General features: G+C 31.5%; 1 long non-coding RNA gene across 1 annotated transcript; it reads left to right on the top strand.

Moving 5' to 3' along the window:
* The first annotated feature begins 1,733 nt into the window (after positions 1-1,733).
* Positions 1,734-6,869, top strand: LOC132749866 (uncharacterized). Its single transcript, XR_009628473.1, has 3 exons — positions 1,734-2,092; positions 5,058-5,087; positions 6,725-6,869. It is a non-coding gene; the product is annotated as an uncharacterized LOC132749866 (long non-coding RNA).
* The last annotated feature ends 7,406 nt before the right edge of the window (positions 6,870-14,275 follow it).

The following is a 14,275-nucleotide window of genomic DNA, read 5'->3' on the forward strand; positions in this document are numbered from 1 at the left end:
TGGCTCCACCATAGATCCTCTCTGAGAATATCTCGCAGTGGCTGCCTGTACAAGGGGTGGACTCCTAGAAATTAGTACCTATTCTGTTGGACAATGACAGCCTCCTCAGCCATAGGTTGGTACATTGGCTCCCCCTGCTACAATTCCTACTATAAGCTATCTACAAACAGGAAAAAGAAGAATAAAACAGATTACTTGAGGAGATCCACTGTGGAAATTTCATGTAGCAAAAGAAATTTTAAATACAATATGATATTTTCTTGCAACTACTGTGCCTATTTGTACCACATGGATTTGTTTTTTACAGACTGGCTTGTATAGAAACTTATTATGACTCAGGCTCTGAAAGTCACTAAATTACTAAATTGCTGTAATTAAAGTAAAATTGTCTTATGCTATTAAAACATAAAGTTCTTCTGGTGAATTCATTTAAAGACTTAAAAGTTTTCAATTAATCAGATAATTAAACAGAGCCCTGGGACTACATTGCAATGTTTGGTTAAATGAAGTAGACAAAAAATGTTGACTAGTTTTGATCCTGGGACAATGGATGGATAATCTTTGTAAAGACTCCCCAAAACTGCTAATAACAAGGGATCAACAGCTAGAAAAATTGTGTTTTTCATAATGAAGTAAAATAATGGGTAACATTTGGGGTTCCACATTTTCTTAACACAACAGATGAAAAGGTGGTTCAAACTTTTAGACTGAAGCTAAATATTTGAAAGTCATAGATTTGTACATGTAAATAAATAAAGTTCAGGTTTATTCATTGTGAAAGGTTTTTCCACACACAAAACTTTGTGATGGCAAATTGCAGACCATAGCTTGCAAAATGCAGGGTACATGATTTTAACATTTGTCAATATGTTTTATGAAAATCTTGATAGACAGTTACCAATGCATTTTTCTATTTTACTAAATCAAAATCAGACATTTTCTTTGAAAAACATTTAATGATTCCTTCGGTTTATATAGGGGAAAAGACCAGTGACTTTAGTGGCCATTTCATAATATATCAAATATTTTTAACACTATTGGTAGATAGTCACAAAAAGGATCTATTTTAATAAACATGTACATATAACAGAAAAACAGATCAAGCCCTTTTTATCCTGTAGATAAAAGCCGGACAGTGAACGATGTGCTCTGGTGACTAAGAAGACCACTGTCATGGACAGAAGTTATTTCTTGATAAAGTTTAATGTACTCTGTGTCATTTCCCACAGATGACATCACAGGCTTCATTGTAGATGACCGTCCACAGGAAGAAATAATATCTGGACTGAAATTAAACATGCAAAAGTACATTTACATAATATTTATGATTCATTAACAAACTTCTGGTCTTTCACTTACCTATTGACTGAAAATTTGCTTAAAAGAAATATAAACGGGAAAAGAAAGATTATTTCTTACTGCCCCGGACAATGGTGGAGCACTTAGGCGTTGCACTTGTCGTCAGTCCGTCCGGTCTGTCAGTCCGTACCGTTCGTCAGTCCGTCCCGTACGTCCCGAAAACTGTGAACGCCAACCTCCCGTTAAACCGGTTTGGCAGATTTTGCTTAAACCTACAGGATGACATATCTCCTTTGATTCGAACAACATCTGAAGTCACAAATCAAACGATGAAAGGTAATTGAAGGACAAAACAACAATATGGACAGACGATACAAGATGGGGAAAAACTGCGATGCATTTGCTGTCACGCCAAAAACAATAGTTTTCAGCTTGATAAAGTCTCTTAAAAAAGGACGACAATAGTGTGACAAAATAAAACATTTAAACACTAAATTCAAGCCCTGCCCATGTTTACCAGTATTTCATTTGTACGTAGATCTCGTGCATGAATAATGAATGAGTGATATCACTTTAATGGAATATTGTCTTTGAAGCCTCAAAAGTTAAAATGCCTTTGTAAATTATACCTTCTCTAGGAGTATACAGTGTTTATAGATATATTTTTCTGCATTTCAAAATAGGCTTTTATCGTCATAGGAAGTCTCCATAGTATATTTAAATATATGTGTTGGTTTTAAATTGGCGGACTTAAATATGATTTATATACTTTTACAGCTATTTTCGTTTGTGGGTAAGAATTTAATGTTATCAAGATTTACCTTTATCAATATGACTGTTGTTTTAAAAAATATCCAGCAATTTCTAATTTTTCATATTTTTTTATTACTTGAACCGCTTCCAGAAAATTTGCTCAATGCTCAGTTTTTACAAAGTGTGAAAATAGGAAAGAAACTTGATACATGTAGTAATAAAATGACAATTGGGGATGTGAATTTTACAGTATCAGTAGATTATGGGCCACTTTAGGGCCACTTACTGCGCATGCACGGCGGCCATTTTGGATTATAGTTTGAATGCCATTACGCAATGTAATGTTGGTTTGGTTTCATAGTATGCACGTGGATATACAGTAAGTGGCCCTAAAGTGGCCCATATACTACTAGTATGTTCTTATCAGAAATATACATGTACATATATGAGTCAAGTATAACGGCACTTTGATGAATATTCATCTCTAGTTTATTAATCAGTCACTGGTGAAGGGGCAAGGTTTTTTTTCCCGAGACAACATTTTATTTGAACGTCATACAATAATTTGACTGATTGTAATAATGCTGTGCGCTTTGAATTGTATTTCAGAGCGCAATTCTCTCTTTTTTTTAAACTGTATGCCTCCAGATAAACCAAATTATTTAAACTTGAATTTTGTTTAAGAAAAGTAAAAAAATGTTCCAGATTCAAGTAATAATTTACATGTTATGTGACTGATTTTGCAGTATTTATCACCATATTTCTACAGAGTGACTAATGCAGTAAGGGCTATTTTTTGCATATTTTAAGCTATTTTTTAGTAATTTACGTGGATTGTATGTACCATTTGCAATATGAAAATACATCCTTTGTTCACTCCACAATGTTTTAATTTAAAACTCATTTTTTGAATTTTTATTAAAATAATCGTGAATCTGGAGGCATGATGCTTTAATGTGAGTAAGGTGCTTGTAAATGTTAGTGTTATAGAGATGAATTATAGAACAAGTACAAATGTTGCTGCAATGCAGCAATTGAGAAGCTCCGCGCAAAAAATGCGCTCATTACAGATACCTTATCAAATTATTTCTGCGCACAACTCATTTTCTATTTAGATTAAGGACAAGTGTACATTATTCTGAGAGTTTTGTAAATCATTATAATTTGCATAATTATACTTATCATATGCACTGTCCATGACAGAGGGGCCAGATTTTAAATTAAAAAAAAAAGTTTTCACTGATGCCTACCTGGTAAGGAAAGTAATTCAAATACAAACAAGACTTACAGGACTTGTAAATGTAATGTGACATGACAGTAGTGCAACATTGTTCTGTTTGTGTCACTACTGTAGTCAATAATATTAGATGATAAAAAATATTCAAAACATGTACATTTTCATTTTCACCTATAATGCTACTCACTTTCTACAATATCAACAAACTAATATCATGTAGGAAATATTAAAATCCATATTTAAATAAGCCAAATCGACTTTAGTTTTCAAAATGTCCGTTACATCTTTCGCGCCCAAATGGTATATCATGTTAAACAAGAAAGCATTGATGCAAGCAGGAAATGCAGCAAGCTGACGATGAACTAGAAGACATATGATGACCAAGATATTCATTTAAACTTTTCAATAATTAATTGGATTTTACCAGAAATGTACATTGTATATCATACTCGTTGGTGAAGGGCGGACGACAACGACATTGTTCATCATGACTTTTTGGTCGGCCTTTCTAAAAATAAAAAATATTAAATGTATTTTCTTTGGAACATACAAACAGTAGTCAAATTGAACAAATTTTTTTTTATTACAATTGTTTACAAATCTACAAAACAGCAATATAAAAATAGTAACAAAAGAGACTAATATTGTAATATAACAGCATTTTGTCCTTTCAAAATTAAGAAAAATGGTTTCTTTTGATGCCTTGGACTCAAATACAGGTAGCTATTTTTAAGTCTCAGATAAATACTGAAAGAAGAACACACAATGGAATGAAACATTTTGGGATAATTTCTAAAAGACCCAAATTCAGAGATTATTTTTTGTTATACGCGTAAAAAAATAATGGTACATTTAAAATCATGAATAATAATTTTGCATGGCAATGTTGATATATGAAACATTATTTATCAACGGAGAGACTGTACTCCTGTATTTTAAGACATATATCATAGGGTATGAGGAAATTCACTAACATCATGTTCATGCCAGTCAAAGATATAAAGAGCTACTGACAAAGACGCTATTGTTAATTGATTATTGCGTGAGATGATTACTATTTTGTTGAATTGCTTCCAAAATCCGTCGTCTGACCAACCAGTGTGTGTGTGTATCAATAGACCATAACACCCGGCGAAAGGTTCATATTTAGATATACATTCGCAGTATCGCGCAAATCAAACATTCCAAATTAAACTACCATAAACGATTTGACCTATCTTTCTATTGCAAAAATCGGACACCAGGGTTCGAAGATTTAACTGAATCAGGGGGGTCTATCAATTTTCTTTCGATAAGTAATAAAGGGTGCAATTTATGTTTGAATATGTTTTCGTTCAATTACCATCAGCAGTTAATTAATGTACTTCTATAAATAGATTTTCGGCCTTTCTTAATGTTAAGGTTATATCTATTTATAGCTTTGTTCTCGATGTCATTTATTAATATGGCATTCTGCGAATCACCGAAAGGGAGACCAATATATGACTTTACATAATAGAAATCGAAAGAAAATCGTGCTTCCGAATTTATATTTAGCTGTAACTCGAAGTGATAAATTGATAAAAAGCGGGTCCATGGACAAAAAAATAGTAAACACAAATACGCCTGTGGGTGCGGAGCAATGGAACATTGTAGAATAATAATCAATCAGGCGTTACCTCCTGTGCTATAATGTAAGGTAGCTAGTAATATAGAACCTAAACATGGCAATTTGAAGATCACATTTAAATCTGATGTCATCATTAATCTTTAATTTCTTTTATTTCAGTTGCTGAAGAAGTTACACCTGGAGTGATAGGTAATAAAAAATCATAATATATAATTATCCCTAAAAACTGTAAGAATTTGATTTTTTTTAATACACTTGACCGGCTTTTTATTTGGAACCACAGGTGTTCGGCGCGTGGTCATGACCTACACTATTACCCGTTCCCTTATTACAACCCAAAGCCCTTAAACATCATCCAAACATCATACGTATACGTATTGATAAAAATCAGTTATAGGGAAAAACAATCATTACTCTAAAAATGTAAAGGTTATTCAACTTTCAATTTTGTATAGAAAAATCACTATCATCTAAATGTTCAGCACATGTACTGATCAAAGTTTCATTGATCTTAACAGCCTCGGTGTCAGATCTTAGATAAATAAATACTCAACACTGATACCTTCGCTGATTATACGTAGCAAGTAATATTTAATCCCAAACTGTCAAAAAATAAAACTCGACAGAGATCTGATTGCACTGTTTTGGTACAACTCACACTAAATTCATAATGAATGAATAATCTTTTGTATTGCGGATTTAAATATGATAAAATTAAATTATTATTTGTAATAACAGCTTAATTAAATCATCATATGAAACTATAAGGCACATTTTTCATTGGTCTAAGGTTTTCACATGACCAATGAAAATGCACGAAAATAAAGGGGTACAATCTGCTGCAGTATTTTGGATTGAAATTTCGACAAAATGGGAAAAGTTATTTTTGGTCAAGTCTCAGTTGTCGATCCAGTTAACCGGCTAACTGGATAACTAACCAGTAATAACTAAAATCTGTCTCTGCATGTGATCAGCATCTAACCCTGCATGATTCTTTAATCAGCGCTGAGAGACAAATGACCATTAGACTCAATGTCAGAAATAACATGTCACGAAAAAAATGTCGCCCACCCGAGCCTTAAATTAGCGTGGATTCCTAACCCGACTCCCTTCCTCATGAGCTAACTTCAATATAAAAATAAAATAAATAAACGCTTATGGTTTGAGTAAGTTATATTGTTCTCTCACTTGCAAATCCATATTAAACGATCTTACAAATCTATACTAAGCGGTGTTACAAACCCGTGCTAAATGGTGTTACAAATCCATACTAAACGGTCATACAAATCCATTCTTAATGGACTTACAAATCCATAATAATCGGTCTTACAAATCCATATTAAACGGTCTTACAAATCAATGCTTATCTATACTACACAGTGGCTCTGTCACATTTTGATCATCTGGTTAAATGAGTGCTCTGGGTATTACCGCTGTAGAGCCACGACTGAAAAAGATAAACACATTTTATACGATATAAAAAATCCGTTGTTTTTACGCCAGAAAAATATCTCTGTTTTAATTAAATGTTTTTCAAATTTTTATCAGAGAATAAAATCCTTGATGTTAGATCTTGTGCAGTAAAAGATTCATACCCGAGTATGGATTTTTGTTTATTTCCTATAGAATTTTGCATAAATATTTATCATTTATCTATTAATCATTTTTATTTGTTGAATGGAAAGGATATTCTAAAAGGTTTATAATTATGCCACTGTAAAAAATAAATACTTTGTAGTTTGATTGCATTGTTATGAATAAGGATTGAAGTACGAGTATAGGCCGTGTTTTGCCTATGATAATCTATTATTATCATTGTTTTTCAGTTAAGTTCCAAGTCAACATGCCATATTCCCTAGTTGAATCTGCTGGAAAGGAAACTATTATTCCGTTAATTCAAGGACAAATCCCGTCGGTATTTCCCAGTGTTAAAGCTGAGCACATTCAAAGTCTCGACATTACAGAAGCTAGCGGTAAGCATTTTAATATCTAAAACGCAAGAAAGGTAAAGACAATTTTACGTTCAAGATAATGTATAATGTTCAAGATAAACTTATTCGTTTAATTTTGCATCTATCATATCAGTTTAAATGTTTTATATTCTACTTAAAAAAACTTATTCATTTAACAATAATAAACTATTTCAAAAAGACAAGAAAAATAACATTAAACACTGTCATTCGATTTAATACTTACAGTGCACATTTTTTCATTATCTATATTTCCAAATTATATCCTAAATGTTATTCTGTTTATCAGTAAATATCTATAACAAGAAAAACAAACAACAGAAAAAAATTAATTGATTAATATAAAGCACTGTCATTCGATTCACAATTTTTCTTTCATTATCTGTATTTTCAAATTAAATCCTTCCATGACTTTCCTTATCCTTAGACTAATCACAGGTCTATAGCCTAAAATTTGCTTCTGTCATAATGTTTTATTCTTCTCATAACTACTACTTGTTTAAAAACGTTCTAAATCATATTCGTATATATGTATTAGAAATAGACGGAGTATATTTAAGTTTGTTCAATTATTACGAAGTGATATAAGTAAAGAAACAAAAAGACTTCGTCAATATATAAATAAAACTGTCAAGTTCCGATACCAGATTATTAATGTTTAGATGCTATGTAATTAATTCTACTTTTATGTTTACCTTACAGGTCCAAACTTATGAATTTTAGCCATCGTGTGTTCATTCATGTCATTGTTTATTTTGTTTCGTCCATCCAATATATCATGTTTACTTTCATGTTATTGTATTTTTTATATATTTTTTGCTTCTAAATATGTTATCACGAAAACTTGTAGTTTAAGTGATAGATAAACCCTCTTCTTCTTCTTCTTCTTTATCTTCTTCTTCTTCTTCTTCATCACTTACTTTGAATTGTGGCCTTCTGCATTATGAATAAAAAAAAACAATCTTGCCAGAAAAAAACATCTGCCGCTTGGTGTATTTTATCGCACCATAGCACCTCCGTTTACTTTTTGTCAACAATCCGGGACTCTTGGTCTTGCTGTTGATACTGGAATTAAAGACATGGTCATGACTGGAGACTTTAATCTAGACTACATCAGGCAACAGTCAAAAGAAAACAATTGACAACATCTATATTCAGTTCGGTCTCATTCACCTACAAATTCTACTTAAAATTATAAATCACTGTTTAGCCTTTCTTCATCTTATCTTCTGACCTTTAACTGCTTTTTTCTTGACTAAGATACCAGGTCACAGCCCGCCCGATATTTTGTTGTCAGATGACTACAGTCTCCTCCGTAACATGGCTTCTGGATTTAATTGAAATGAATGCTTTTATCTTAATATCGACGCATATGCCTCAAATATAACAGAAGCGACTCTTTCTATGTGCGACACATGTATTCCAAACAAAACAGATACAATTAGAATATCACAGCCAACATAGTTTCATAATACCTGTAAGACATATGAAAATTGCATACGACCGAGCAAAACGAAAAAAAAATATTGGTTAATAAATAAACAGCAACAAAACAATACAACGTAACCGACAAGCAAAGCATGCTCACCTCAATAAACCTGCAAACACTTTTGAAATTGACAAAACATTCTTGCAAACTATAAAACTGTTCATCCAACCGAATAACATGAATACCGGTATTCATACTCTTAAAGACGCATCACATGTTCATGAAACCAAAGCACTCATTAACTTCTGTCAAGCAAAAACTCAACTCAGCGATGAAAATAAATAAACAGTAACCTTCATGACTGTTCCAACGCCAGCTCGCCACAAGAAAGCACCATTAACATAACCCTTCTGAAGTTACTGGTGCTTTTCGTCTTTTCTCTAAAAAGGAAAAGATATAGGTACAACCGTTATAAATAATATAGTACTTCAAGTAACGGCTGTTGAACTTTCAGTCCCACTATGCACCCTTTTCAACTTCTCCTGAAAGGCAAAGTTCATACGCAATGGAAACTTGCACATGTTTGTCCAGTGTACGAAAAAATGTCTCTCAAAAGATGTTTAATTACAGACACATCTCTCTCCTCAGTGCTCACAATAAAGCTCTTGAACGCATCATATATAAGCATATCTTCAACTTTCACAAGGATCTTAAGTTTTTCTATCCTGTCAGTCAGGCCTATTCTCGAAGACTTACCTGTCAATCAACTTATCACTCCTTTTGTCGAGCACTAGATGAAGGCAAGGAAATACGAGCTGTATTCTGCAACATATCCGAAACATTTGACACCTGACATCGTGGCCTTCTTTACCAACTCCGAATTAGTTGCATTTAAGGCCAACTACTGACGTGGTTTCAGGACTATTTATCGAAAAGAAAAAAGTCTGTGTTCTTTCTTGTGTCTAATTTGTTACAGTCCAAATTTCTGCGGGAGTTCCCTTAAGATCTGCACGTTGGCCTCTTAAAGATCGAAGACCGAAACATAAACTAATTCTTCTGTATAAAATGATACATTTAGAGTCACCTCTTTTTCTATCGGACTCTATTCATCCTATTAGTGGAAACACCACCTCATTAAACCTTTCAACCTTTCAACCATCATTTTCCGGAAATTTTCAAAATAGGTGAAGACTGAAAAGCAAACAGTGCTTACTGTGATCAGTCAGCACGGATGTGCCGACTAATCTCGGTCTTACTGGTCACATGGGTAGAATATGTTGCTGTTTGTAAGCTAAAAGTTGCATTATTTCTAGTGCAACTGATACTATACTTCAAACGTGTCTGTGAAGTATTAGCAAGTCTGATTGATAAGGTAATTTTACATTGTTGTGTACATTACTGATTTCTATTGTCCGAAGCCACAGCTGTCCATCTTATATTGGAATCTGATAAGAGTTTGTATCGGTTCTGTACTAGCTGAAAATTTGTTTAACTTTTGCTGGCAGTAGAGAGCTAGGCCAGTATGTACATCCGTGCACTATCACAAGGCACTATTCTGAGTGTAGTTTATTTGGATTATTTTTATTTGGGTATCCGTTAAACTTAAAAACCAAATTCTAAGCAAGACAAACCCATTGCACAAATTCAGTAGGTGATGGGTAAATAGCTATTACAATAAGCAGACAATCGACAAACTTATAAAGCTTACAATAAGCAGACAATCAGCATATTTATAAATCTTACAAGTCAATAAAATTTTGAATTTAATCAGCCAAAACAAAAGAGTAAGCGATTTCATACAACAGTTCAGTATGTTACTTTTTCATACAGAATACTTAAGACATAAGTCTTATAGGAGAGCGGTGTTTATTTCAAAGCACATTACTTTTGCCTGACTGGACGTTTGTTATAACTACCTGCTACGTGACACGTTTCTTGCATGACAATATATAAGCAACTGCTGTCCGGATGGTAATTTTAAGTTAACAAGAAACTAAACGCTTCTGATAATCGATTGTTCATAGTGAAAATCCTATATTCCCGAGCAACCGTGATAACATCCATGAATAATTTAAATTTCTTTTGTGTGTATATAGATGTACATCCACTGCGAATATTTTGTTGAAAGTTTTGCCATGGTCTCGAAATTTTAAAAGCTCATCGGGTTGTTTGTTTGGGGTTTTTTTTTTTGTTTTTTGTTGTTTTTTGTTGTTTTTTTATTTATATTTTTATTTAAATTAGTGTAACTTACGAAATTTAATTAATAAAATATCAATGTCTCTCAAATTTATTTATTGAAATTTCAGCATGATCGCAAATATAGGTCCAATTACACATGCACACTTATAAGATTTGTTAAGTGTATTAGTATGGGGATGAAATCATTTGTAATAGTTTTAGTCTTTTCAAGACATGTAGACCATCTATAAGTTTTCATACAATTTGTCGATCTTAATTGATATTGATGGTCTTCATATCAATGTCTTTTTGTCCTTCAATAACACAGGAGTTTGTGTCAATCTTGCTTTTAGTAGTAGTATGTTTGGTTACTTTACCCTCGCAATATGCAAGACCATACACGTCAATTATAAATTTGTAAATTTCTTCTTTTATTCCTATTCTTATTGTTCTTTTTTAGTTTCTCATTGAAAGTATTCTACCTAGATAAAACATTTTTTCAGAAAAGTGTTACCGAGTTAGTGTAACCAGTCTATATGGAGGTGTTGACTTTCACGTGTCCAATAAATAATCTTGCAGGTTGACGACGCTTGGCTTAGCAGAATTTATGTGACAAGAAATTTATGCAAGAACATAAATGAAGACAATGATTTGATGAAGACAGAAATGATATTTTATCATCTGAATAATTACATTGCAGCTCATAATGCCAATACATCTTTTTTACTACCTAACTATCTTTCATCCAACTATTTTGTATTTATTTCGGAATTTTATGAGTATATAATATACCGTAAACGGTGGATATAGCTCGAAATATTTCTACTTTCTTTAACTGATCTTTAAATAATTTCCTTTTTCCGGTATGCTATGATATATTGCGCTTTGAACAAAAGAAACGGCGTTTCCAGTTGTACTCAGTTTTGCACAAGAATGTCGACAGTTGCTAATATCATTACCTTCAGAAAATTATAGAATTTGATTTTTGTTTCAAAAGACACACACACAAATAATGATATACATGTATTTTGAAAAGCTAAATGTCATCAAACGTTTTCCAATATAATCAGTATAAATTACAATTCATAACATTGTGTTTCTATTCACTTTTTTTAAGGTAATTCGGAGTTCTCTGTTACACTTGATCCCGCTACACCTGACCTTGACGCTGTACTAAAGGAAGTAGAAGAGTACATAAACGCCGAATCTTCTATCTCTGCCGTTGGTATGACCATAAATATGGTTCCGAACACCTTTGTCGTCATCAACCATCCAAATGGTAAGTTCACGTCAAATTATGAAATACTTAACGTCCTGGAACTGGGAGTGAAAGCCTTTGCCATCAATATAGTGCCAGGCCAGGCAAGTCTATATTGTTGGCTGATCCACTTCAGTTTTGATATTGAGATATCCAAATTTAATCAAAAAAAAGTTTCAAAGCTGGAAGCTTCGTCAGCAAGTTAAAAGTTAATGTTTTTCATTTATACCTTTAAATTTTTTTGGCCGATGCATACAATATTTATTCTATAATCAACAAATGATTATAAGATAAATTTAAGTTTAGTTAAGTTTATTAAAGTCTCATTCTGCATGAAATGCATTTACATTTATAACAACATACTTTATTTAATGAAAATGTAAGCAAGTGTTAAAACATGAGAACCGCTCAAGCCGGTGCTTGGACCGTAAGGAATGTTGCACTTGTTCATTATTCCTCTTGCACATACTCAATCAAACCGAATCTGCAAGTTTCATGTAATTTTGTTGTGATTATTGCTTCCGAGGGATCACTTTTCTTTCGATTTGTATACGTTTTTATAACAATCAAGGAAAGTTTACTTTATTTATTGTTTAAATCCGCATGTGAACTCAGGCGAAATAGTTCAATGCTATTAATAATAAGAATATCGTCTTCTTTTTCTACTTTAAAAATAAATTATCCTCTTTTGTGTGTTTTAAGATCACAAATATCGTAATATAATTTTACAAAAATGATTTTAAAAGATATCCTCATAGACGTTTTTGTAAAATCTAGTGACAATAACATTTAATGAAATGGAGTAAGAAGTAGCAAAGCATTTGTATTTGAATAAGATTTTCTTTATTTAGGGAAACCAACAACTACTCAAGCGATGATATATGGTAAGTAAAAAACATCACCGGACATTTCGTCATCCAATCTCTACCTATAAACAGGTAACTGTTTATACTTATATGATGATTTACACATATGAAACAAATTATATTCTGATATGTCATTATTTACACATATGTAACAAATTATATTCTGATATGTCATTATTTACACATATGTAACAAATTATATTCTGATATGTCATTATTTACACATATGTAACAAATTATATTCTGATATGTCATTATTTACACATATGTAACAAATTATATTCTGATATGTCATTATTTACACATATGTAACAAATTATATTCTGATATGTCATTATTTACACATATGTAACAAATATATATTCTGATATGTCTTTATTTACACATATGTAAAAAATATATATTCTGATATGTCATTATTTACACATATATTACAAATTATATTCTTATTTGTCATTATTTACACATATGTTACAAATTATATTCTGATATTACATTATTTACACATGTGTAACAAATTATATTCCGATATGTCATTATTAACTCATATGTAACAAATTATATTATGATATGTCATTATTTACACATGTGTAACAAATTATATTCCGATATGTCATTATTTACACATATGTAACAAATTATATTCTGATATGCCATTATTTTCACATATGTTACAAATTATATGCTGATATGTCATTATTTACACATATGTTACTAATTATATTCTGATATGTTATTTTTAACACATATGTAAAAATTTTATTCTGATATGACATTATTTACACATATGTTACAAATTATATTCTGATATGTTATTTTTAACACATATGTAAAAATTTTATTCTGATATGACATTATTTACACATATGTAACAAAATATATTATATACACAAAAGCTGTAAAAATCACACTGCCGTATCTATAAATGGAGAGTTTGCCTCTCTTTGATTAAAGTTTATATTTTTCAGGAGCCATGTATACAGAAAATATAAACGTCATGATAATAATCGACGATACAATACTATAGATATCAGAAATATGGCATATGATGAATGCTGAATTGATTTTAATTGAAACAAGAAATTGCACAATATATTTTCAAAACAAGTTTTATAAATAAAATATCTTTTTAATAATTATGAAGCTTTTATTTAAAGGAACTCCACTGAGGTCCAAAAACCGAAAAACATATTATATAGATCACCTCGGACACTTAAATCAGTAAGATATATTAAAAATAATTAAGGATTACACTCAGAAATAAATTGTAAATCGTATTTTTTATATTGTTGGTCCAATTTTAGTGGTAAAGAAAAACGTTGCAACGCTTTTCAAGTTAAGGTCATTTTCACAAGTACAATAATTATTCTGGAAAAAAGGGAGAGAGTGAATAATAAGAAATATTGCGCACAAGTTATTGGTTTAGACCTTTATCAAATAGACCTAAATATTCTTGAAAAAAATATTCCAGTCCCGTCATGTCATAAAACCCTCCGTGGAGTCCTTTTAATAATCAAATTAACTTCAATGTGACATATTATATTTTTTATTTACGTCACGCTGTAGGAGATATAACAGGTATGTATGCCCGATATTTTAGTATAAAATTTTACATATTTGACAAATATCACAATAATGATTAAATATATAAAAGAAATGCTCAAATAAAACAAAGT

This window comes from Ruditapes philippinarum, unplaced genomic scaffold (assembly GCF_026571515.1).
Source record: "Ruditapes philippinarum isolate M1 unplaced genomic scaffold, ASM2657151v2 ctg2154_1_1_1_1, whole genome shotgun sequence".
NCBI classification, from domain to species: domain Eukaryota; kingdom Metazoa; phylum Mollusca; class Bivalvia; order Venerida; family Veneridae; genus Ruditapes; species Ruditapes philippinarum.